Consider the following 22,274-nt stretch of genomic DNA (forward strand, 5'->3'; position numbering starts at 1 on the left):
ACCTGCATCTTGTTTTCCCCAATTATTTTCTTCACTTTAGTTTACAAGTCTTGATTTAGAAAGGAGTGAGGAAATGTAATTCTTCCCGGACACAGTTATTCTCCTCCTTACCAATCCACTGAAATGCTGTAATAATTGGCTCCTTCCTCTTCTCTTTCTCTCTCCTCAGATTCCCTTCTTTTCCCAGCCTTTGCTATTTCACCTCTCTTCCCTCCTCTGCTTCCAGCTTGTCCCATCTGCTTTGTGTTTAGCAGTGGGATGATCAGCTCTGCTGTGTGGTGCAGGAAGGGCTTGAACCAGAGGCTCTGTTTGACACCAGGAGCTTGGGGTGCTGCAGGTATTGGCCAGGGATGCCAGCCAGCCCCAGACAGTGTTTGGCATTGCACTCAGTGTCCCCTTTGGGACTAACTTCTTTGTATTCCAGAAGAAACCAGTGGGTGACAGCTCACAGATTTGATGATGATGGGGGAGGGGGGGGAGAGGCCAGTGCAAATAACCAGCTCTGTTTTTAATTCCTAAAACCTGGAGGAAAGGATCATCACAGAAATTGCCTTTGGATCACTAGCAAAATGCTGTAAATTCAGAGTGAATTGTAAGCAATCTCAAATGCCTCCAACCCCTCATTCTGTGTACCTCCTCATAACATGCTGGTGACACACAGCTCTCATGTGACAGTGGCCCATTCCCTGTGAGAGTGGCCCATTCCCTGTGACAGCTTGTCCAGGCACTAATAACTGCAATTAAATTGGCTCAGAGCCCAAGGCAAATGTTTTCTTCAACATATACCAGCGCAACTTAATACAGATAAGCTGCCTGTGAAACACATAACTTTGAAGGAGTTGCCATTTCTATCTCAAAATTTCCCTTCAGTTGATGAGAATAGTTAGTGACAAGTAGGGCTCACTGTGGAGATTGGAGGAACAGGTACTGAAGTTCAACACTAGTGCAGGTGGTGAGGTTTGACCTCTAGCTTCTATCGAGTGCTCAGATTCATCTCCAGTCTTTGGCCTCTAAGTAAAAACCTGCCTGATGCGGCTGTGATTTAGGCAAGCACTGAATGCAAATGTGCCTTCCTATCAATTGAGCAGGAAGAAACATTCATTTGACTGCAAATATCCTGACTGTTAAAGCAAGCAGTTTAATTACTGAATCTTGCTGAAATTCAGCTTCATTGAGAAACAAAGTATAATTCTCTTCCAGTGGGGGGTGACTGCACTTCTGTTCCCTTAAGGAGTGTGATAATTTCTTGGTTGGTGTGGTCCTTATGGTTGGTTAAAATCAATTTTCTTTATCCTAATTCTATCCACATAAAATCCTACTCTGCACCAACTGCAGCCACCTCTTTGAGCCCAAATGGACACTGTGATGACTTTTCTTAGGTGAATTTTACCTCATAAGTGTTGTGTCATTATTTAACATGATCAAAAGCTAGTACAATGGGTCTGTACAATTAAAGTGATTAATTTAACTTATTACCTTTTTTATAAGGAAAACAGATATATGTAATAAAATAATGCTCTTGTCTTAATCTTCTCTTATTCCTCTACAAATTGAGCCTCCCACATGTGGACCTTTTTCTCATTTAGTAAAAATAGAATAAAGCAATTTAACAGGATCTAGAAATTCTCCAGGACATGTAATTAAGGGCTTGGTCTATTTGTCTGCCTAGCTTTCATAATCTGCCAAATATACTTATATTGCTGCTTCTGGTCTAAAAGCTGGGGGATGTACTCTACTAGAAGGTCTGTACTAGCTTGGATTGCTTTCGACTTAGCACACAGCAAAATGTCTCGTATGCAAAAATTTGGGATTTTGACACTTTACATGAAAGAATAATAGAGGTGGAACTTCTATTAAGGAAAACTATTTACTTGGTTTTCATTATTCACTCCACCTGTTGCCTCGAATGGTTCAAATCAAAATGTTTTGACACCCAAATCGTAACATCAACCTGTGATTGTAAAGTTAGTGCATTTTTTAGCTGTTAAGGAACAGTGTATTGTCAGTTCCTCACATGCTGTAAATTGGCACATCGTTATTGAAGCCAGTTGTACTGTCTTGACTTCATGCAAAATGAATAGCTGGTCCATTGTATTCTGAGTCTTCATCCAATTCTAATTCAAATCAAATAATTCTCTTGCCAGCTTCATAGAGAGCTAGATCAGACTCTAGGAAACAATGGGGAAAACTGTAATTTGAATGATTTTTAAATACCATACCCAAAGAGGATATTTATGCAAATGTCCTTGGCTAAAATCCAATAAACAGAGCTGGTGACTTCAAACGACCTTCATCCCCCCACCTTGAGGGTCCCAGAACCAATGCAAAGAACTCTATAAAATATTTAAATTTTAGGTCTGGGGTCACTAGTACTAAATGGCTCCAAATGCCAACCAGCTGACGAGAGAGAAAAATTTAATGATCCCAATCTCTGATAGGATAGGAAAACTCTAGTTTAAAAGTTTAAAATTAGTCCTTTAATCTTATCAGCAAGCCACAATGGATGAAAGTAACTTCCTACATGATTCCAGTTTGTGAGAAGAGGGGAAAGAAGTGTGACAATGAGTCATCTGGTACAAAGCATCAGAATTCAGTAAATAAAGTAATTTTTTTTCCAGGCAAACTGCCTTTCATCTGATAAGGTCTGCATGACAGCTGTGTATTTCCAAGAGTGCCATTCTCTAGAGGCAAGAGAGTTTAAGAATACCAGTAACTCATGGGTAACCTTCTTCTCTTGTGTATTACCTCACATGCTCCTTTTTTCGGAGCTTCTATCTCAGCAAACGAAGGGAATCACGGGCAGTGCACATACTTATAAAGCTGTTCACCTCCGAGACTGACCCCCAGACTCCAACACAAGTCCTTGGACTGCTCACTTACAGATTTACAATGCCCTCAATCAGTCCTACAAATAAAAACAAGGAACAGGGACTGTTGTTAATAAGAGGCTTTGAATTAGAAATCTTGTGATTTGCTGCTGGCACAGACAGACTGGCACAACCTTGTCAACCCTGTTAATAAACTTCTGTCACAGAGCTGACCTGCTGACAGGCTCCACAAGCTGATGACATCTTGCAGCTCTTGAGCAAAGATTGTTTCACAAGTCAATGTAGAAGGCTTCTCTATTATATTATTTTTAGATTAATGTTTTTTTTAGAGAACTAGAGTGAAAAGAGAAGAAGGGAGGGCTGTGACATCAACATTTTCAAATGCTTCCCCCTTTCCCCCTACCCTTAATCTATGCTGAATTCCCATTCAGTGGTTGAGCCTTTCAACTCCACTCATCTTCCAGCAAGAAAAGGACCACAACATGGCAGTACTGGACATTGAATGAAATACATTTCGTGGAAGGAGGTCCTAAGACCAGGAACCAGCTGTTTCAATAGAGGATGAAAGACAATATATGACTGTTGACAGGCAGGGAATAGTGAACTAAATGACTATGGGCTCAGCATAACCATCTTGGCACTGTTCTACACAGGGCTGCTCACTGACACCACTCTGTCAGTGTCCTCACCCCTCACGAGCTGTCTGTCCCAAGTGCATCCACACTGCACATCACAAGATACACCTGCTGAGGAGGCACCTGCCTTATGCTGCACCACCTCTGGAAAGATCATAGAATCAGAATCATGGAATATCCGGAGTTGGAAGGGATCCATAAGGATCATCGAAGTCCAACTCTTAGTCCTGCTCAGAACAGCCCCAAGAATCACACCATATGCCTGAGAGTGTTGTCCAAACGCTTCTTGAACTCGAGACAGGTTTGGTGCTGTGACCACTTCCCCTGTTCCAGTGCCCAGCCACCTAAGGTGAGGAAGCTTTACTTAACATCTACCCTAAACCTCCCCTGACAAAACTTCATGCCATTCCCTTGGTTCCTGTCACTGATCACTAGAGAACAAAGATCAGTGCCTGCCCCTCTGCTTCCCCTTGTGAGGAAGCTGTAGACTACAATGAGTCTCCCCTCAGTCCCCTCTTCTCCAGGCTGAACAGATTAAGTGTCCTCAACCACTCTTCATCTGGCTTCCCCTAAAGACCCTTCATAATCTTTATAGCCTTCCTTTGAACACTCTGTAATAGCTTAGTATCTTTCTTACATTGTGGCCCCCAAAACTGCACACAGGACTTGAGGTGAGGCTGCCCCAGTGCAGAGTAGAGTGGGACAATCACCTCCATCGACTAGCTGTTGATAATAGAGATGCTAGAACCCTCTAGTACTGAGCCTGGGTGCTGCCCCTCAGCACACCCACTGCTACCACTGCATTAGGACACGGCATCGGGATGGTGCCTGCCTGGCATTAGATGGCTGACACCCACTGTGTCTTGACAGATTTACACATCCATCATGCAGACCGTAGCTGACAGATGTGAGGGGGCACCAAAGAAACAGGTGGTAGCAAGAGTCAAACGAAGCAGTAGGGGCAGTTCTTAATGCAGCAGTGATTGGACCTGGAGGACTCTTTACCAAAGGAAACTGAAGCTCCTTAGATGGTTTATATGAATTCATTAAAAATTGAGGTAAGCATTTGATAACTGTTGGAGGTTGTTAAATATACATAGAAGCCTCAAGCTCAGAAAGGCCATGGCAAAAAGTAGTTGAATCCTGGAGAGATATCAGTAGAAAATATCATATACATTTGCCCTGGTCGTATACAATCCTTAGGCATCTGTGGATCACTGTCACTGGTCACCCACTGGAGATAGAATATGGAGGAATCTATACCTTTGTTACTACATGCTAGAGCACCCTGCATCTGCAGAAGCATCTGCAGTGGCCCATTGCTATCTGGATGTGAAAGGTTGCCTTCAGAGGTTCTTGTGGTCTGTACTTTGGGAAGTAAGTGTGTGTATTCATGCCCTCTTCTGGGTTCAAGGCAAGGTGAATTTTGCAGAGATCTGCAAAACTGTGCACTGACTGCCCAAGTCACATGTTGTGGCTGTTAAAGATGTCTCGAGTGGCCACTATAGCATGCAGGAGGTATGACTCCATCTATGCTTGGACCACCAGTGGGGCATGCTATTCTCTCCAGTGGTGATCACCACTCCATCACCCAGTGGGACAACACTGATGGGTGCATGAAATTTATTTGCACACCTTGGCCATACTGGTCATGTACAAGGTATCCTTGGGGTATCTCAGTGTTGTCTACCTTGGAGATAAACTTGATGCCAGGTTGGAGGAGGCCAGTAGTCTGCCTGAGGACATCCAGGTCCTTCACCCAAACTGTGCCAAGTTAGTAGTGAGCCTGAAAACCTACATCACTGTGATCCCCACATTGGTCAAGAAGCACATGTTATCTTTGCATACATCAGCAGAGTCCTCTGTCTCTATAACCTTCTATATCACTCTGCACCACGACTAGTAACACCTACGCTACTACCTGCCCTTGAGACGCCTCTTTCTCTTTCTATCATTTCCAACTCCATCCTTTCTTATAGTTTTCCTTGCTCTATCACCTCTCTTTTCACATGGCAGACTATTCTGTCCCAGCTCCACCAACCTGGCTGGATTTGCCAGCCTCTCTCACTGAAATTCTCTCTCTGTGAGAAAAAATGTTACTTCTCTTTTGGACTCTTCATTGTCTGAAGCAAGAGATGTACCTCTAAGCTGTGATGACCAGCTGCCCTCAAAAAATGCTCCAGTGTCATCTCGGAGGACACACATGGCAGTTTGCCACAATCTGGACGTATTTTCCTGACACATGAAAGTCCATGTTAAGAGGGACAGAATCTGCTTGAATCATCCAATCAATCAAATGTGATGTGACCTTCTATCTCAACCAAGTATGTTGTATCAGCTCTTAACTGAGCTTTTGGCTTGGTCAAGGCTGAATGTGGTGAGGGGAAAGAATAGCCAAGCACCAGTATAACAGAATACAAATTCCTCTCTCATATACCTCCTAGATTTTAAGGCCTGTCCAGCAGCCCTAGATAATGTGCTTTTCTACTTACTATTATCTTCTGAGCATCATCTGGAGACCTGTGCAAATTGTAGCAGAGTCTTCACAGCTTAACCCAAGTAGCAGCCTTGTAAATCTCATGTTCTGCTGACAGCTACAGCCTGACTACTCTAGAGTGCCTCAGGGTCCCTTGATCATGATTGATGATCCAACAGCACTCAGGCTTCTGTGCTACACAATGTCGGTGGTGCCTGGCACACAGGTGATGCTGTTCAATGAATCATTTATTGAACTGGACACAGCTGGACATTCATACAGATAAGCACAAGGTTTTGAAGAATACAGTGGTGCTGGGACTTGTGCAAAGGGTATGACAAAATATTTTCCCTTGAATTATCACAGAACTCCAAAATAATGAAATTTGTTCATTATTAAGGCCTGCATGGATGCCATGAGATATTTCTAAAGATCTGTACACTTGTAATGGTAGGAAGGTCCCTCCAGCAGTTGCAGGGCACAAAGAAAATGCTAGCTGCAACTATCTTGTTGGCACTCTCATTGCTCTGGGGCTAGGGGATCTCACATCACCTCATCTTTAGAAGATTCTTACTGTTGACTGACCAAGACATCCAAAGATACCTCTCCCCAGCCAACACTTCCAAACGTAGGTTTGGTTCCTTTCATGTAGATGGTCCATCATAACAGTGAGCAGGAAACCAGGCAGTTTGGCTACTTCATACAGCCTCCATCACTGGTGGGTAGCTGATTAGACAATTGCAGGAGTACCTGTATATATCTTCATACAGACATTTCTGGAATCCTAGGTAGCTTTACATCTAATTCACTCTCTCAGACCCTTATTGAAGTATTCCTTGTTTTGCTACAAGCTGAAGCCATGAGGAGAGTGTTTGCAGGGCCACCTCATGCTGCGGTGTAGAAGCCCTTCCTTAAAATGGACCCTTATGGGCCATAATGTCTACATGTTCTCCGATCTTTGGAGAAACTCCTGATAGGTGGTTGCCATTCTACCACGGAAACCAGATTTATGGCATGCCCAGCCAGAAAACCTGAACACTTGTTGACTGGTGCTGCAATATCCTTTACATTAAAGACAGCGTTGTGGTCTCAGTCCTGGTGTGACCATTTAGATTTGTGCAGTGAATGCCTCACCTCCCTCATTCCTCAGAGCTTGAACACTGTCCTGTTACACCAGGTTACTGGTGACTCACTATGGTTCACCAATCTGACTGGGTCAGGGCCCGATGGAGAGCAACAAGGAGGCTCTCCTGCCTGTTTAAAAGAGTGAAACAGGGAATGGTGGCTTGGGGTGCTTAGTTGGCGTTTGCCAAGCAGGGGTCTAGCCCTGCAGATTTTTACAGGTGCATCAAGACAAGTTGTTGTACTGGAAATAGAATAAGGAAGGCTCAAAAGAAATATTTACCTGGCAATATCCCTTTAAACCCATGACTCATTGTCGCTAGCACACTTCTGATTCTCTTTCCATTTATGTCTCAAGGACCAATACCTCAGTTCATGAAAATTTTAGGCAGTTGTTTTTCTGTGTGGTGTTTAAAACTCTGTCTAATGGATGTAGGTAGCACTGACTTTGTTATGAGGGAATGGTGGTCCAGTGAATAAGTCCATGCACTTCTCCAGCTCCTCATCAGAACATGTGAGGCTGTGAGTGGGTCTGACAGGGTCAGACTTCATCATCTGAAATGGAGCAATGATGGAGGAAATGCTGCTTCATATCTTCTCAACCATAGCCTCGGAAAGCAAAACAACTTAAATTTCAGGGCACTGTTTTAGGGAAGAACGTTTTGAATCAAGGTGCAGGTCTAGTAATAATACAAGGTCTCATCTCACATTATTGCATTGATTATTGTAATTATGTCCTTTCTGAACACTTTCAGGCTAGACTCTACCCAATTATAGGTGTTTTAAATATGTTTGTACTGTACATCGTGTGGTGATGGAGAAAGAAGACAGTATATGTATTTTATTTAGTTTCCTGTTCTTAGAATAAGGTTTTTTATGGATAAGATAGTTGGCATTACTAATATTCTTTATTTCACTGATGGCTATATATAAAGCTATCTTCCTGTGCATCATGCCAAAAAGGTACTTATGTGTGTTTCTGCAGTGCAGAGTGTCCAGGATGAACATGCTTCATCTGTTGGCATGTCTGTGATTACTTCATATGTACACATTATCAGGTGCTCTCATGCTTTACTGAACCAGACGTAGTTTTAAAACTGAAGCAACAAGTGTGCCTATCAGATCTAGTTTTACCTCTGCTTAAGCACCAGTAAGCTAATTCTGGGTGCTGCAAATTACTCTCCTCTGCTCTGATCTGTTATTCCTCCTTCCCAAACTGAGACCCTCTGACCCTTCTGCCCTGATCCTGGCAGTCTCCGGCAGCTCTGCCAGCCTCTCTGAACTGGGCCTCTTGGTTGCAAATGCCTGTAACCTCCTAGCTGCCAAGCAGCTGACTTGCCAGGCAGGTCTCCCACCATGGCACAGTTTGAGGTATTGATGGTTCCCACTGGGGCAGAGAGAGAAGAAGAAAAGTAGGCCTGTACTGTTTGGCAGCCTGCTGGGTCAAGCCTGCTGGTTTAACAAGGGAAAGAAAGGGAAAGAGATTATTATCCACCTTTTTTTCCCCTCAGTTTTCCCTGTGTGCTTTCAAAGAGTGAAGGTCAAAACTGAATGCCAATGTTTCCTGTGCATTTATCAACTGTCACCAGGAAAAGGAACCCCAGGTGAGGGTCTGCAGATGTCCCATGCTCCCTGCCGGTCCCACTGTTCAATTGTCAGCAGTTGTGGCCCACCATAGCTATTTTATGTAATGATTTCCCCCAACCATCCCAGACTTCAAATTGTGTTTGGGAGCATCAGTATCATGGTTTGTGTTGTTATGAGTTAATGTCTTCTGGTCTCTGAGTCACTGCTGATGAATATTCGGATGTTTGGAGCCTCATCTCTTGCACATATGAACATTTTCCAGCAATGTTAATGAGCTTTGCAACTAACTGTTGTTGACTAGAGGATACCCAGAGTCAACCACAGCAACGAAAGTAGGAACAAAGTAGCATACTGCCATAATCCAAACATCCTGATAGCTAAATTCTGACCTGCTGACCATAATGCTTCTAGAGTCAAGTACTTCAAAATTACATGAAGCTTTTATTTGTCCTACATAAAAATACTGATTTCTAGTCAAACCCAGAAAAACAAAAAGCCCTACAACATCCAAAACCTATTTCTGTACCATATCTGAAAAATATTCACTTAAGGCTTCTTATGCAGCATAAATTTAAAGTTTCAGTAATTCAGGAAGGGGATATATGATACTAAAATGTTCTAAATCCCTTGAATATGTTTCAATATGTTTTTTTTTTCAGAAAGTGACCTCAATTGTGATAGATTTTTATGTCTAAGCTCATACAGACCTACTAGTCTCAATAGCTCCTCTTCTTATAGTAGCAGGCACTGAGATCCTGCATGTAAATCATGTTGCAGACTCATTAGTGTTACTGCTGCTTGGTTGCTAGCTGAGACATCAGTTCTGATTTAGGGTATTTTGACACTTAGCAACAAACTAAGCTTTGTGAGCAGGTGGCTGAGCCAAAATAGTAGCAGAGTTCGCAGTTAGCTGAAATAATAACAAGGAATTGCTGGTCAGAATATGCTTTCTTTCTTGATTTATTAAAACAGCCTACGAAAAACTCGTTTGTGAAGGATCCACTCCCACGAGACACCTGCTTCTAAACCACCATAATACAGGTGTGCTGCTTTTGCACACAGAGGAACAGTTGCCACACTCAGATTGTCTAACCAATAGACCCATTCACCTGTGGTGGCCAAAGCAGTCAACAGTGTGTGTTTCTTGCCTACCCAGGAGATCTCTAACAGCTCAGTTCTAAGCTCTCTCAACAGATTCTTGCACCTGCAGCTCTAAATCTACCCTCCTTTCCAAATTGACATTACCATGTTCTCTGCCTGAAGAATTGGAAGTTGTCTCAATTGTTCTGTAGGACAGTCTCTCCCGGCTCTGGTGTGGCATTTCCCTTTCTCTCACTCCATTTGGGCTGTACAGAGAGGCTAAGGATATCCACTTCTTAGTGATACCTTGGAGCAAGGACCTCCTCTCACTGGTTTCCAGCCTGGCTGTCAAAGTTGACCATCACCTGCTCAACTTCACAGGTAAAACAACTTTCCAAGCACTGGAGACATCATGAAGCTGCCACTTCGCTGAACAGTGTCCACAAACTTTCCCCTTCTGAAAGGGAAGGATACAACTGTTCCTCACAGTAAGACCCTTTCAGTGTGTCAGACAGCCACATTAAAACAGAAGAAAATCAAAAAAAATCTACTCTTCACCAGCTCTCCACTTAGGACCACGCGTACTTGTACTCTCTGGTTGCTCTTTATTCCTTTATGCTGCATGTTTGCAGTCTAATGCAGGATTATGAAACCCATGGCTGACAGTCAGACACAACCTGAAAATTAATCTCTCATGGTCTGTGGCCACTTGGTTTTTAAAGGCATGACCACTGGCTCACCTGAAGGCCTGAGCTCCTGGGGTGGCTTGCCAGCAGTGGTTCAAAGAGCAGAAGAGCTCTTGTCAAGAAGGTGAGTCCCATCCTGGCCTTAAGACTGGAGGAAGGTGCTTGGGGAGGTCCGAGCATCCGTCTCTTCATTGCAGCTTGATGATTTCACTGCAAGGCTGTGAGCAAGTCTCTTCCAGAGTTCTTGTGTTCTGCAAAATGGGGCTAGAAATAGAAATTTGTCTTATGCGCGAGACTTGCCATCTGTTTGGGAACCTTGCTAGCAGGTTCACCAGCTGAAAGTTAAGTGTTGAAGGCTTTGTATGGGAGGATGAGAAGGTGTATGTGTGTGGGGGGGGCAGGTTGGGGTGGTAGCCTTGGAAAGACTCATACAGCAATTGTGTAAGCAGCAGAGGGGACTGGAGGCACAGCCTTGGTAGAGACAGCTGTGGGTTTTTCCAGTGTGCTGTGCTGGACACGAAGCTCCACGCTCAGGCTCATAGGCCACATAGTAAGTGGTGGTTAATGGGTAGCAGGCATCCATTTTTCTGGTCCCTTCATTATGGGCATCCAACCTGAACCACTTTAGAGGGCAAAACCTAGTTTCAGAAGGCAGAGGAAAAATAAGCTTTCTTGCAGCATCTCACTTTGAACTTGCAAAAATCGCTAGTCACTTTCTAAAATCCTGACAGTTTACATTTACAGATCCTTATGTATAAAGAACTAAGTTTTATTAACAGTTCCAGAAGAAATCAATGAAGATATTACAGAGAATTGTGATCCCAGTGAGGAAATTAGCTGCAGGAGAGGAGGAATTGTTGACAAGCAAGAAGCTTTTCCCAAAAAAATACCACTGCCATTATTAGGAAAGCATGAAATAAAAAGATATATATAACTCAAGACATGAGTGAGTTGTCTGGCTTAGGGGAGAAGGTAAAGGAGAATTGTTTTCTAAGAAGTTATTTTTAAGATGTAAGCAGGTCTTTAAAACACAGGCAAGAATTCTGCATATTACATTCACTAGCAGAGGGAATTCAGCAAATGAGAACCAAACCCAAAGGGTTCCATCCCAGATGATAATTTTCATGCAAGGGGTGTTTGAACATACCCTTGGAGCCACATGGAGAGATTGGGCAGGGACTTCTGCAGCAAGTGCACTGCAGAGAAAGAGGAAGAATGATGAGCAAAGGTCATGGTATAGACTGGAGTTACCAGAAAAAAAGTAACCCTGTAGTAAGAGGTCAGATCCTGTTACTGCTTTTATGAGCACATAGCCTGATTATTACCATGTGCTAAATTAGATTATTTCTTAACAGTAGCTCTTGAATAGCCCTTTACACTTTCACATCTGAGTGCTTCAAAGATGCCTGAATAGGAGTGTGCATGTGTATGTGTGTAATGCTTGTGTGTGGAGACCCTGAGGGCACTCTGGTTGATGTGCCAAGGTCTAAGCATGGACCATGGATACATGGTCCAAGCATTTAACTGGAATGACTTGAAAGACTTTCTAAGATAAAACAAAGGCAGGGAAAGAGTTCTGGCAATGGAGAAACAGCAAGTGAGAAGCATTGAACTTGCTTCTGGTGCTCTCACCTTTACATCTCAGTGCCTGATTTCTGAGTTGGGAAACTCAGAAATGTACTCAGTTTGGGAACTCAGTAATGTACTCAAGGCTACTGAGTCAAACAGACCGAGGCTCAGACCTCAAAGGTGTTACAAACCTTCCTGTCAAACCTCCAGGGGACCAGGCTAACATTCAAGCTACAGGATGTATTATGTACTTTACCACAAAGTTGATTCATTTTCACATCAGCAGTCTGTATACGTGCTAATATTTAAAAAATCAGTGGGTTAGTTTAAAGGCAAAACAATTGGTAATGCTTTAGAATCAATATCAGCTGAAGTGACTGACTCAAAGGCAATAGAAAACCATTAAGATTGTAGCAATAGAATGAAACAAGCTTTTACGGAGATAGAGCTAATTTTGAATGATAGGCGTCAAAACATGACTGGATGTTCTTCTAAGGTGCTAAAAATCGTGTTACTGTGCTGCTCCATATGACTCTGAGTGACTCTGGACCAGCCTTCAGTGTAATGATACACTTAAAATGACTTACAAATTTGAGAGAGAAAACAGGTGAAAAGCGTTTTCAAGGCTGATGCAGTAGAAAAAATGTTGGTCTCTGATAAAATGAGAAAACCTGGCTGGAGGATGGGGATGTTGTTTTACTGCACTTGTCACACAAAAATTCTCAATTGATGTACTCCTCAAGAGAAATTTCTAAGTCAAAGATGACACATCTATGGCATGTTCAGTATTTGCACTAGTATAAATTAAAAGTATCAAAAACTCATGGTACAAGCATCCAAACTGGGCTAATTAAAAGTAGATCTCGTTGCAATCAAAAAACCTCTTAGTCAATAAAGAGCACAAAGCCAAACCAAGGCGTGATGTAAGCCAGTCCAACTCTGACACAACAGCTGCTTTTGGTATTACTTTAACCTGTCTTTACAACACAACAAAACATAGTTAATATTGATTCTTTTAGAAGTTGGCACATTATCGATGCTTTTGTATGTGTTCTGGTAAGACACATCTCTTCCTGGGAGGGACCATGTGCTTTCACTGAAGACAGCAGGAGCCAAGAACTTTTTACTCAGTATCTTAAAAAACAGCCCTGTACCTCACTGCAAATCAGCCCTCACCAAAAGCAACCATCTGGGACATTTGTTGCTGAAGCTGTTACATGTGGAATAACTTTAATTCCTCTATCTACTTCTGTGTTACATATAGGATTTATAACAATCTGGAGTAGTAATACCATGTTTCTAATTTTTTTTTTAAAAATCCACAGTTCATGTTCAGTCTTTGGGAAAAAAACCCCAATATATAACTTTCTGATCGTCACGTGGTTTTTCATTTGAAGCTGAGTAAGAATTACCCTATACTATAAAAGTTTGTTTATTCTTATAATTTCTTCCCATTTTTTTGTTTCCCTGCAAGTGTGAAGTTTTTGTAAAAACAAAGACAGCAGTGGTCATTCTGAGGATCACTTTCTGGAGTCTGTGGCTCAGCATTGGTCCTTGGCTCCAATCAGTGCTTGCAAGAAGTATGAACCCTTTCCCGTTGTAAAACCAGGACATAAAATAGAGAGCAGACTTGCACAAGGATGCCCAAAAGTCAACTGCAGAGCTTATTTATCCTGAATCACCTTCCAGCTCTGTCTGGTTGGCATCATTGCCCCCTTGGCAAATGACTGATCATCAGAAATGTTTCCCCCTTTCTCTGGCTTCAGGAGTGGGTTTTGTTAATTCCTACAGTAGGGAGCTATGGTTCCTGTTCAGGTTCTCTGATTTTATTCCCACTATTCCCCTTGATTTTCTGGTTAATTTTTGGAAATCCCCTAAAGTCAATATATGTGACAACAAGAGAAGCAACAGCCAGACTTCTGAAGAAGATTTACCAGCTCCTCTTTGTGTTACTGTTTATCTTTTCTGGTGTACACTAGGAAGACCAGTGCTGTTCCTGGAGTGGACTTCATTGCCCATGTCCTTTACCAGGAACCTATTAGTGTGGATTGCAATAGTAAATAGATCTACTGGAACCCAGCCAGACATCAACAATATACATCAAAATTAATGAAGTATTGAAAATAAAAAGGAAGAGGAAAAACACTGTTGCCTTTTAATTATTTGGTGTTTCCCCATGTGTATTACTTTATTTTCAAGCTTGCAGTCCAGGTTGGAAAAATGCTGTTAACTGTGCTTCTGTCGAATGTTCATAGCATCAGAACCTTTGGGACAGTAGGAGATATACAGGTGGGCACAACACCGCAGAGTGCAGTGCCACCAAAGCAGATAAGTGAAATGCAACACTTTTCGTCCCCATACTCATTTTTATTCTATGAAGTCTTAGTTCATTCTTTCTTCCAATACCATTAAATGCTGCTTTTCATAACTGCATAATTGTTGAAGGTCTGATCAAGCAGCACCTTATTTGACAAATCAACCCACTGAGTTAACTGTGGAGTGACACCTTGATCAGCAGGCACAAGTCAGGTTCTCATCAGTTTCTTTGACATGATGGCAAAACCAGATCAGAAGCAGAAAACCCAGAAAAAAATCAGAAGCAGAAATTACACAATCTGATACAGGAGTTCCCAAACAAAGACCTAATAAGAATCATGAAAACCAGGTAAAGAAAAGCTATGTAAAACTTTTCTTTCCAAGGAAAGGCAGTTACATAGACAAAAGAAGAATAATAACTCCCCCTTACTTTTCTGTCTAGATTGGCCCATTGAGATGTGATACCATTGGTACTGCTACATGTGCTTCTTATTAATTGTATGGTGCTGCTCTTGCTCTAAAAGCCAGAGTGATCTCTCTTGGCAGTTTTTGCTCAGAGCTTGAGTAATATCCCTTCTGTGTTCAATACAGAAGATGTGATAGAATAAATTCACACTGCTCTAACATGCTACTCACTTCTGGCTGCAATGATCCCAACCAGCCCTTCCCAGGAGAGGGAAATACCTCTCTAGAGGAATCTGGGTACCTCCAATGACTGTAGAGCCATTGAAGCTAATCCCCACACCAATATCCAGAAATATGAATCCAATAAATTCCTTATATCAGAGTTTTTGTCCTGGTAGCTGCCTAGCAACTCTCCTGAGTACTAGGAGCCCCAGCTTTGACCAAGGAGAACGATAATGCCAGGGTGGATAACTTGCCAGGGATTTCCATAAGACTGGGAAAGAGTTTTTCATCATTCCCCAGTCGAAACATGTAATGTTGAAGCACTCGCTACAGCATTTTGATGAAAGTATGGACTGAACAGTACAGAAGGTAACAGAGATGTTCTTGTTACACAAGCAGGGGTGTGAGCCATAAGTCCCTTTCCTGTTCCAGGAAGAGAGATATTTAGCCGCTGTTTCTTTGAGTAGTGACATAAAGGAAACAAGATCTACTTGGTGACAGGAATTACAGATGTCAGAAAGAAAGCTACATGGCCACTTTGCCTGCTGGCATATCTGTGTTATTCTAGATATAGCCCCTCCTGCTCCTCTCCCTCACTATTGTCCCTAGTTGTTGTATTTGTTCTCTGGCAATCAATGTCTAATACCTAAAAATCATATGTAGAGATTCTCAACATTGTGCCCTAAAGGTTGTAACAGCCAAACTGCCAGGTATAAGAAACAGACATGTCAACAACTAACTGTTTTTTGAAACTTTAAAAATTGGCTGATCATGGAATGATCTGTTTGGGATTATAGGTTAGCATATGGTGACAGTCAGAAACGGATCTCTAATAAAAAGGCACTGAGAAAGATCTTCTAAGAAGCATTGAGGCCATGCTTCTCTAACAATAGCTGTAAAACATGTGAGGCGTTGTAGGTAGGTGCACTATCACACAGGACGCCCTCAACCTACTGTGCTCCAGGGTAAACATGGCACCGGCTGCATAATACTGGAGTGGCCTGAGGGCCACACTAAAGTGGCAAACCACAGATGGAGGAAGCTGTGAAAAATATGATGATGGAAAGAGAAGCAGCTGGCATCTTTGTCTGCAGTAGTAAGGAGCTGAAGAACTGCAAACATGAATGCAGTGTCATGATCTGGTCCATTTGATCAGTGTGGTTTCAGAAGTTCAGCTAACAAAAAGCTGAACAAAATAAATGCCATTTCCCAGAAAAACTAAAGTCTTACAAAAACCTCCTGATGTTACACAGCTTCCTTAGAAAGTCAGCAGTAAGACACTTAAGATTTTACTTTCTTATATTCTGACAAACCCCAGTCTGAAATCTGCTCCTTTTCCCCCTTTTCCTCAAAATGAGGGCCTTTCCCATTCACTGAACCTCTCATCTTTGGTTGTAACCAGTGTAAGTTAGCTTGCAATTTGATGTTGACACTTCCCTGATGCTCAGTGTCTCTGAATGCAAAGGTATTTTTTTTCTTAGGCACCAGTAATGCTGATGAGGTCAACAGAGCTTTGGGAATAGGTTTTATTACTTAAAAACTCTTCCAGAACTAGCTGACCAGAGCACAAAGTATTGTTTTATATTGCAAAAACTGTGGCTACCTAACTTAACCAGTTGCAATGCAGAAAATAATTCATCAGCATGTTGCAGTGGGGTTTATAATGGCCCTGTGCAAAGCTTAACTTAGTAGGGAAAATGTCTTCCTACAAATTAAAATGTTTAGGCAGCAAAGGCTTTGGAATATCATCTTTATAACAGTCCCTAAATTAGCTCAAGTTGTTTGTTTTATAAAGGACAATAAACTCAAAAACTTTTAAGCAAACAGCAGGGCAAACTTTTACAGCTGCAAAGGGGATTTGGAGCCTGTGTGCATCACTAGTGAAGAACACTGCATTTGGTTAAAAGAAGACCAGTTCCCAAAGCATGTATCTTGGTACAGGCACAGATACAGGTATATCAGCATAAAAATACTTCTGGGGATCACATGGGATCAGTGTGCCACTCTATATAGAGCACCAGCAATTCCTGCTGATAGGAAAGCAGACCTGCTGGAGACTAGATAAGCTTTTCCTTAAAGCTGGACTATTAAGTATTCATACTTCTTGAGGTGCACTTTGACTATGGCTTACAGTGGACAACCTACTTGCGCCTCCTATAGGAGTGCACACCACAGTAGTGGTGTGAGTACTTTTGTACCATTACACCTACACAGGGAAAAACTGAATGTTTCAGTGCTCTCAGATTGCATTGCCCAAGCAGATCTTTGCCATGCAGCTGTCACAGATGCTGAGATCTTGACCATCCCTCACATCTTCTGACTAGGAACATGTTTATGAAACAACAGCTTACAGTGTTTTAGTTCATGTCACAGAGATCTCAGAGTACACATTTTTTCTGCTCAGTTTTGTCTGAGGGGGAATTGAAGAGTGCATCAAAGGCTCTCGAAGCACTCATAGCCATTCAGATCAGAGACGGACACTACTATAAACCCTCCAAAATACAGTGTAGCTATTGGGTACTCAATACCAGCTGCTTTACTCTACAGATCTACTCCTGTAAAACTGACTAATGCAAATATAGCTAAAGAATATTAAAACTGAGCTACGGCTCATTAGATCTACCCCTTACTATGCGAGGTTTTTTCTGTACAGTTGTCTGAAGTTCACAGCAGAATTCCACTATTATTTTGCGGGCTATTTTCAAACAGAGGAATTTTGTAGTCAGATAAAACAACAGGAAGAGCACTGCATAACCACTGAGACTCTGAGACATATGTACTTTGAAGAAGAGCAGCATGCAGATAACATTAAAGAGCACCTCAGAACCCTATGAATCTACATAGTGATGAAAAAATTAGTTGGTTTTCAAATGTTAATGCCCTACTTATTATCAGTAAACTGTTGTAGAAAGATGATCCATAGTCTTTTCAAGGGCAGTCACAGTGGTGGTTGTAGGAGAGAGTAGAGGATTTCATGAAACAATACATGCAAAAGCACAAAAAGTGTTCAACCTTTACTGTACAGAACTTGTAAACAGGGCAGGTTTTGAATCTGTTTCAGCTGCAGCTGGACCCAGGTTTAACCTAATGAATCTGGATCCCAAGAGACCAACATTCGCCCTGCACAGGTAGGCCATTCACTCATGAGCAGTGTCCTTTCAAAATACAGATGCTTAAAACAGCTGTATTGGCTTTAGATGATACTTGCAGTGACATAATATTGGGAGGTGTTTAGAGGAGAGAAACAAGCATGGAAGAGTTTCTGTGGCTGAGCTACAACTTCTAGATCTGAAAAATATGTGATTTGGAGGAAACACAGTACAGAAATCTATGAAATTATAGTTCACATGTTATAGATTGAAGTTCTTCCTGTTTCTCCCAGTAGCAGAGATACATACTGTCAAAGAAGGTCAGTAGGAGAATGAGATTCAAAATAAGTATAAGATGTTTCATTATATCTCTTGCTAGCACACCGGGGGATCTCCTTGCAAAGCAGGTAATAGATGCTAAAATCTAACAAAGCCATTAAAAGTCACAAAAGAAAAAGCCATCAAAGCTACCAAACAGAGAGTCTACATTGCATTTATGCCCAACCAGGCTGCTCCTGTAGCATAAGCAAAATACTTGCATCTGCAACACAACTCATTTCTACTACAGCTTTAACTAGACTCATTGTTTCCCACTTCTTCAGTTAGGTGTCATGAGGCATTTGGATTGCTCAAATTTACAGGACAATGTAATTTAAACTTTAATTTATGAGCACACTAGGAAAGGAAACAGACACTTCAGACTTTGTACAAACTAGTCTAACGTGCCAATTCACTGATTCATTACGTAATTTGTGATGTTTCAAACTCGCAATTCTCTAATTCATAACTCACAACTCATGCAGCAATAAGCAAAACAGTTACCTAGTTGACAGTGAGAGTGCTCATTGTTCCTCCTTCATCACCTTTTGGGTGTCCCCTGTATCACACCTGTCAGCACAAAAACCTCAGCAGTCTGGCTGCTGTTAGATCTGCCTCAAAAGCTTTTTGGGTAAGCTCCTGTATTTATAACTCACAGCTTGGACATTTGATCTACACTTTTTCCTTAAGTTAGCGGATTCTGAAGAAACTGTCATACAATCAGTACACCAGGATTGTGGCTGCAGGACACAGCAAGCTGCAGGTGATAGCAGCTGCGTAATGACCTCTACCCCTTCCCGTCCATCATGTTCTGCCTGTGTGTAGCCCTAGCTTTGACCTAACAGTGCTGTATCAGGCCCTAGTGTCAACTCTGTGTTAGCCAAAATCCAAGCAGGAGTTCAGTGAGCAGTAACAAGGAGTCCCTGGATAATAATTCCCATAGTAATACTGCGGAGATCACGTGGGCACAACCACGTGTGAGTTGGGCTGCGGGTGACTTGAGGAAAAGGCCGAGTCCAGCCTGATCTCCTCATAGTGCACACTCAGCTGTGCAGTTGGTTTTCAACTTCTGACTGGCTCATAGTGCCAAGTTTTCCATCACCCAATTTAGCTTGTGACTTTCCCTTCCCCATGACTTGCCGGCCTTGCAGATGAAGCTTGCTCCTGAGCCTACCCGAGGTCCTCAGCACGGGCTTGCTCACCAATCTATGGAGGGGTTGAACACCTGTTCTGCCAGTACAGGTCCAGCCCCAGTGATGGCCAGGAGGTCTGCCTTTTGCCACCACTGCTAGTGTCTCCTGTCAGTTCTCTATGGCAGGCAAAACAGCCTTGAGGCCTTCCTCTCTTACAGCTTTCTCTTCCTCCCACCTCTCTCCACCAGGAGTCTTCCCTTTGCATCATTTTGGCCATCTTTTACCTCTTTAGCTTGCAGTCCTTGTTTTCTTTCTTCAATACTCAACTCAAGCTTTTCAACTTTGCCTTTAAGCACTGAGTAAATCCCTTTCACCTGCACATCAAAGCCTCTCAGTTTCTTTTAGTCACTGTCTTGCATTACAGGTACTACTCAAATATACATTTCTCTAACATGCATATCTCATCCTTACTCGTTATCAGCTATTGAAACAGAGCAAGGCCTGAAAAGTTAATGTAGTGTAGCAAAACAAGGCCTGAAGAGTTAACTCTGAATGCATAACCTGAGCGAAGAAATGAAGAACTAAAACTCAAGGACTAACAGAAAATAACACATACATAAATCTGACACACTGACACAAAGAGAACATAAAGTAAGGAAATAACAGAACATTAAAAATGCTAACATACAGATAAATAGATATATGGAAAGAACACAGGAAGATAAGAGGGAAAAGGAGGGCAAGGGTCCAGAAACTCTTGCCAAATATCAAGAAACCCCTGCCAAATACAGGTTAGAGTCAGCCAAATTAGAGGAAGTTCAAAAGTTTACTGAGGGAGACAAGTAAGAAAGAGGCCGAAGTAACCGGATGTACCATCGAGATTCTCCCCAAAATGAAGACCACGCCCCTGACTCCGCCCTAACTCCGCCTGTTATGAATATTATAACTAGATGCTGCAATACTATGAATATTCATGTAAAATGATGTAATCTCTCACAAGAATTGTATAAATAGTTCAGCTGTTCACTGCCTGCTTTGGAACTCTTTGTCCAGCGCAAGCTGGGAGTTCCCCAATGTTGCTTGAATAAACACCTTGTTGCTAAAAGACTAAAACTTTGTCTCTGAGCAGTTCCTCTGCGCCTTTTTTGGGGCACAAATTTGGCATCACTATCGTTCCAACTCCAATATACAAGACAATCCCTCTACTTCCATCAACACTCACAGTATACTTTTGACTTTCCTCTTTCATAACAGGACTATTAATTTTGGTTTGAATTAGCTCTGATAGTGTTCCCACACCCTCTGATCTGGTCATCTTTGTCTGTTGCGCCATCACTCAAGTTCAGAGGGTAGCACCAGCAACCACAGCCTCCTCCTGGGGAAAAACAAGAACAAACATGAAAGCAATATGCTGAGGAAAGGGTATAGCAGGAAATCAAGTCCCCAGTAGCAGAAAACTGCAAGGGGCCAGGCGTGCCACCCGTTTGGCAGAGCATTTATTGATTAGTTTCAGTTCAAACCAATTATCACTGGTAGTACCAGTCACTAGAAAAGCCAATGCTCAGTCACATTCTCTTTTTTTGGTCCACAAATCAGATGCTGCCGTTGCTTGTGAAAGGTCACAGCCTGATGATAAGCTACTATCACAGACACTGGGACTTGTTAGGCTTTTTAGCTGTAAGAGCAATTATCTAATGACCTGGTATCTACTACTGACTTTGTTTTAATTTTTACATTGCTTTATCCAATTGCACGGTGAAATGTTTGTTGTTGTATGTACTTTTTGTAACTAGTAGATGGTAATAGTAAATAGTTATTCTGAGTAGAATGAACTATTTATGACTGCAAAATAAAATGCAGCATGAAAGTTCACTAAGATGGTCTGATAACAGGGGCCCTGACAGTGTAGGTGTTGGATGCTGCTGGAGGCTGCAGACTACAAATAGCTCACCAGTGGTTAATTACCGGTTGTCAAAGGGTGCAACATTAGCAGGTAGGTAGGACAAATCCTAGGTGTAATAAAGGAGAACAAACAACGTATACCCAACACATGTAAATTGTTGGGTGGAGAACAATTACTTGGTGGAGAACCTGGGACACTGGTGACTTGGCGTTACACAGGCCCCCACCCAGACTGAAGACATCATAGGGGCAATATAGTGGTGCAGAAAAAGGCAGAGAAAGAGGAGTATGCTAGAAAGTTTATGTGTGCCAGTTTTACTTGACATAATTTCAACTGTACGTGTTGGTATCATTGTAATAAAAATATAAGAATATAATTCTATCCTAATTATTTCACCTAATAATAATTCTTTGATTAGACTATTTTTAGCAAGGGTAACAATATGTTCTTCCTAGATGTGCCTGTAAGGTGTGCTTTCTTTTGATCATAACAAGATTTCGAATGTCAGAAACTGATGGGTACTGAAGCAACCTGCCTTGCAGCTTGGATGCAACAAGTTGGTAAGAAATGAAGTGTGCTTTCAGGAATTCACACAGACTTTTTTTGTATTTGACTTCTCTGACCTGCTGGACTGTGGGATCTGTGGAGGAAAGGAGGTTGGTTTTGGACTGTATCCTCCCCAGTGCATCTCTGAGATGTGATGGTTGTACTGAGGACACAAGTTCAGCCAACTCGAAAAAGACCCTCAGCTGAAGAGTTTGAAATCAGAAACTTTTTCATGTTCGAAGTTCCTCCAGATCTGAAGTTGCCAATCTGACCTTATTATTGATTGATTATGTCCTATGTGTACATAAAGTGCAATCACAGCACTGTATTAGAGAGGGTTCAAGACATGCTGAATCTCG

This window comes from Corapipo altera, unplaced genomic scaffold (genome assembly GCF_003945725.1).
Source record: "Corapipo altera isolate COAL_440 unplaced genomic scaffold, ASM394572v1 60, whole genome shotgun sequence".
Lineage (NCBI taxonomy): Eukaryota > Metazoa > Chordata > Aves > Passeriformes > Pipridae > Corapipo > Corapipo altera.